The following is a 6000-nucleotide window of genomic DNA, read 5'->3' on the forward strand; positions in this document are numbered from 1 at the left end:
AATGACAAGTGCTGAGTTAGGTGATATGCACATGAAATTTATTATGCTAGCCTCTCTGCTTTTGCATACGGTTGGACTACTCCATGTCAAAAGCATGTTTTCTAAGTTGCCTCATACATCTAAAATTGAAAGTTTGTTGTTTATTTTGTTATATGATAAAATGCAGCCATGAAATTAAGAGATGCTTGCTCCTTGGAAGGAAAGTTATGACAAACCTAGGCAACGTATTAAAAAGCAGAGACATTACTTTGCTGACAAAGGTCTGTCTAGTCAAAGGTATGGTTTTTCCAGTGTCATGTCCGGGTGTGAAAGTTGGACCATAAAGGAGGCCGAGCTCTGAAGAATTTATGCTTTCAAACTGTAGTGCTGGAGAAGATTCTTGAGAGTTCCGTGGACTGCAAGGTGATCAAACCAGTCAATTCTAAAAGAATCAACCCTGAATATTCATTGGAAGGACTGATACTGAGGCTGCAACTTCAATACTTTGGTCACTTGATGCAAAGAGCTGACTCACTGAAGAAGACCCTGATGCTGGGAAAGATTGAAGGCAAAAGGAGAAAGGGGCAGCAGAGGATGAGATGGTTGGATAGCATCACCAACCTAATGGACATGAATTTGAGCAAACTCCAGGAGGTAGTGGAAGACAGAGGAGCTTGGCATGCTGCAGTCTATGGGGTCATAAAGAGTTGGACACAACTTAGCAACTGAACAATAACACCACCAGCATGATATAATGCAATGTTTCTTAAAGTACATTCTTTGTAACATTAGTTCTGAAGATGTTAATAAATGTCCTTCATGTAATAGATTCTGCTATTAGGTTGTGTGCCTGTGCGTTAGTCACTCAGTCACGTCCGGCTCTTTGTGACCCCGTGGACTATATAGCCCACCGGGCTCATCTGTCCATGGGATTCACCAGGCCAGAATTTTGGAGTGGGTTGCCCATTGCCTACTCCAGGGGATCTTCTCGACCCAGGGATCGAACCCAGATCTCTTGCATTGCAGTCAGATTCTTTACCAAGTGAGCAATTAGATTAGAAAATACCAAATTAAACAGATTTCTTCACTGCTCAGAATCTTAAAGATGTGAATGTCATTCTTCAAGAGGATATAATGTGTAAAGTTTCCTAACTTAACTTGGTCCACATAAGTTTTTTATATCCTTTTATAGGATTGTGTTCCACACAACATATTTCAGTAAACTCTAGTGTGGTGGGCTGAGCCATGGACGAGGAGTCATTCAGAACTCTGAAGTTGAGCTGTTAGGTATAGACTGGGCACTAGAGTTCTGGAACGAGCATAAGACAGAGGTCAAGTTTAGAATCAGAATGGTTATAGAGCTTCTGATTACTGCAACGATATTTTTGCTGGCAGTTATGGTTGTGGTCCCACTCCAGGCAATTTAAGGATCTCAAATTCCAGCAGTGCATAAAAATGAACAAAGCTTGCAGTACAAGCTTTGTTTCTCCTGTCAATGTCACCTGTGAAAGGAAAAATGGCAGCCCTGAGTGCTGTTTGGCGCCGTGAACTTTGACCATGCCAAGGTTTTGCCTTTCAAGGAGAGATGCTTGCAAAGCTCAACTTCTCACTCTCCTCAGAGATTCCTCACTGTACTGCCTTCAGGAATGACTAAAACAGTTTAATGAAACCTCATGTAAAGTGTCATGTAATTGTATTTGAAATTGATGTCACCTTTTGTTGCTGTTTCTTGGGGTTGGTAGGTCTATATTTTTAGTATTTGGGAGTCCTGTACTCACAGGAGGTGCAATGGACTTCATATTACCCCATCCACTCCTCATCCACAGCAGTGTTCTTGCTAATTGACCCAACTCCAGACATCTAGGGCTTCCCTGATGATTCAGACGGTAAAAAATCTGCCTGCAATGCAGGAGACATGGGTTTGATACCCAGGTCAGAAAGAAATGGCTACCTACTCCAATATTCTTGCCTTGAGAATTCCAGGGACAGAGGAGCCCGGCAGACTATCATCCAGGGGGTCGCAAAAGAGTCAGACATGACTGAATGACTAATGCTTTCATTTTCCAGACATCTAAGTTAATTTCAGGAAACCCATTTCCTATCTTCCAGTCTGGGATGGTTACAGGATCCAGTGACATCAAGTGATCCACGTTGGCTTTATCAGATTTCAAGGAAGACCCTTTATTCCGTGATGACAAAGAGCCTCCTTTTCCCCCTGTGAATGTGAATTGTGAAGCTTGAGCCTCAAATACTGCTGACAGCCCTCCTTGAAAGGTGCCCAGCCATAGGGCAAAGCTGACTCTAGCACAGCGTTAAGAACAGGGGCCAGTAACAAGACCATTGTTTGTCAGATGGATCCAAAAGCCTCCTCATACTGAAAGTGAAAGTTAAGAGTTGAGTTTGCAAACTGCAATTGGCAAACTATTCTTCTTCTGAGATACTCTTGATAATTAGGTGAAGGAACTATATCCTTGCCATCACATAGAATTATAAGAAGTTTTCACTTTTTTGTCCGTCTCCTCTAATTGACATTTCCCTGATTATTAGGGAGGCTGAAATTCCTTTCTGTATGTGTATTAGCCAATTGGATTTCCCCTTCAGTGAGCTGCTTAATTATATCCTTTGCCTATGTTTCCACTGGATAATTCTTCTTTCTCATGTTGATTTTTGTTATATATTATTTATATAATTCTTGTTATTTATTTGTATTTATTGCAAATACCCTCTCCCATTCTAAGTTTGTTTTGACCTTTGCTCTTGGTCTTTTACTGTGTAGAAATTTTTAATTTTAATGTATTTGAACATATCTTTTTCTCTGTAGTTTGTGCTTGTCTGATACATTGCTTTAAAAAATCATTTTGTATTTACAAAACATAAAGATGCTCTTTTTCTTTCTTTTTTTTTTTCCCCCTTTTGGCTGTACCTTGAGGCTTACAGGATCTTAGCTCATTAACCAGGGATTGAACCCTAGCAATGAAAGCTTGGAGTCCTAACTGCTGGACTGCCAGGGAATTCCCTATTTTCTTAATAAAAATAAACTTTTGCTTGTTTACCATTATATATTTATTGCACCAGGGATCTATGTTACATTTAATGTTGGATGGAGTCCCAAGTTTTTTTCTACATGGATTACCCATTTTTCCACAACCATTTATTTAATTTGTTGTTCAGTTGCTAAGTCATGTCTGACTCTTCGAGTCCCATTGGACTGCAGCTCACATGCCAAGCTTCCCTGTCCTTCACTGTCTCCCAGAGTTTGCTCAAAGTCATGTCCATTGAGTCGGTGATGTTATCCAACTATCTCTCCTCTACATCAGGTGGCCGAAGAATTGGAGCTTCAGCTTCAGCTGTTTATTCAATAGGTGATCCTTTTCCCCACTGATATGTAATATTAACTCTGACAAATACATTTTCCGCATAGGATTGTTTTTTGTTTCTAGGTGTCTATTCTGTTTCATTGAACTATTCGTGTATACCTATACCTGTGTTACACAATCGTAATTAAATATCATGGCTTCCCTGATAGCTCAGTTGGTAAAGAATCCACCTGCAATGCAGGAAATCCTGGTTTGATTTCCTGGGTTGGGAAGATCTGCTAGAGAAAGGATAGGCTACCCACTCCACTATTCTTGGGCTTCCCTTGTGGCTCAGCTGGTAAAGAATCTGTCTGCAATGTGAGAGACCTGGGTTTGATCCCTGGGTTGGGAAGTTACCCTGGAGAAGGGAAAGGCCACCGACTCCAGTATTCAAAGAGTTGGACACGACTGAGCAACTTTCACTTTCACACTGAACATCTGTATCTTGATCTCTTACTTTTCTATATACATTTCAGTATCTGTCAAAACCATTCTGTTGGCATACAAAAGCCATCCTTGAGGACACTAAAAATTCACATCAATGGTACAGTTTAAAGAATAAAAATAAATGGGGACTTCCCTGGTGGTCCAGTGGTTACAATTCCATGCTTCCACTGCAGAGGGCACAGGGAATTCCTCTCAATTCCTGGTTGGGGAATTAAGATCCAGCATGCTGCAGTGCCAAAAAATAAAATTTTAAAAAGAAAAAAAACCAGTGCACCCATCCTTCCTAAGATTTATGTATTGCTGCATTGAATCTTCATATTTTTATTATTTTGTATATACATTTATGCATATGAAATGTGCAATGGCTAAAAGAACAGTGGTTTAACAATGATAGAAATGTATTTTCTCTCTCCTCACAGTTTCAGCATTCCAAGTAAATCTTGAGGCTTCATGGTGTCAGGAAAAGATGGACTCTGTGGTTTCTACCATCCTCAATTTGTGGCTTCTATCCCAGGCTCTCAGATACTGTATCCAGGGTTTTTCTTGATAGTTCAGTTGGTAAAGAATCCACCTGCAATGCAGGAGATCCGGGTTTGATTCCTGGGTTGGGAAGATTCCCTAGAGAAGAGAAAAGCTAGCCACTCCAGTATTCTGGCCATGTGTCCAAGGGGTTGCAAAGAGTCAGACAAGACTGAGCGACCTTCACTTTCATTAGCCAGATACTGTATCCAGGTCTCACTGTTCACCTCAACATTCCAGCCAGCAAAAACAATGAAATACACTCCTTTTGTTTAAATGGCATCACATGGTGGTAAAAACATTTCCCTTCATATACTCTCCTTCATTATTTCTTTGTTCTACTAAGAAAGCAACAACCAACTTCAGGTTTATTCTGTTATTGTTTTCCTAGCCTCTAGAGTTAAATCTTATTTTCAGTCTTTGCTGTTTTTTACTTAGTATATTTGTGTCTACCACTTAAATTACATCCTCAGTCCTTGAGATGCGGTAATTTCACTTTTTAAAAACTCCCAGTATTTAAAATGTTTACTGATAATTTTTGTTTAAATTAATATCTATGTATAAAATTTTTAATTGATTATTTTTCATACCTTCCCAGTTTATATTTGGCTAATTTTAGAAATATGATCTCCTGTTCTAGTTCATGGATATAATTTCCTTTTCTCTCTGAGTATTCCAGGCATAACATTTTCTATTCCTGATCAAGACAAGTATTAACTGCACAGAAATATGAAATAGTATTGTCATTGAAAACTCATAACATTGTTTCTGTGAATTTTATCTCTACCGCTATAGCAACACACTGAACTTGAAGCAAAGCATAACTGTTAGGAGCTCTTGATTCATTTGCTACTATTTTAGGAAGCATCCAGTAACAGACTCCTCAACACAAACCTATCAGTTTCAAACTGCTTGACTAGACATGTTTTTGCCAAACCCTTTTAATATAGATTATTGCTAGACCATTGGCTAGCTCTGTGGAAAGACCTCAAAGTACAGTTTGTCTGAAGGCAGTAGACACTCGCAATGCATCTTCAATCAACCATGGCAGGAGAGAGCTGCCCTTGTTTCATTAGGAATAGCAAATTCTGAGTCATCTCGACCACTCATGGCAGGTTCTCCCTTGTGGCTTGACCATATGCCTTCTTTTCCTTTGACACATGGTGGCATCTCAAGAGCATACTAAATATGTCGTCTGAGATCTCTGTTTAGAGATGACAGCAGAAGTAAATGCCTCTGCCTGTCAAGTCTGATTCTGTCACAGGGCATCTCCTGCTGGGGTCTTTTGAATTCAGACTTCCCTCTCCTAGCTGTCCTCTCTCATGCTTGCTTCAAATTGTCAGCTTCCAAAAAGCAATTTTGCAGATCATTTTACCCCGCAGTCTTCCCTTCCCTGGGTACTGCTGAGGTCAGGACAGAATGAACTCCCAGGTAATGTTGCCACAGGAGGTTTCCCATAATCTTCTCTTTGCTTTTTCCCCTATGTTTGCTTATTTTAATTTTTGGCACCTCGGTTTCCCTTGAATTCCCCAACTATCTTCCTTTCCTAATTTTTTTGGCAAGCCTTCATTTCTTTATTTCAATTATAAAGAAAAAAAATGTCTAAATCCCCCTTAAAGTTCAGAGCTTCCTTGGTAGCTTAGCAGTCAAGAATCCACCTGCCAATGCCGGAGACGCAGAAGATGTGGGTCTGATCCTT

The sequence above is a fragment of the Oryx dammah genome, unplaced genomic scaffold (assembly GCF_014754425.2).
Source record: "Oryx dammah isolate SB20612 unplaced genomic scaffold, SCBI_Odam_1.1 HiC_scaffold_11, whole genome shotgun sequence".
Taxonomy (NCBI): Eukaryota; Metazoa; Chordata; class Mammalia; order Artiodactyla; family Bovidae; genus Oryx; species Oryx dammah.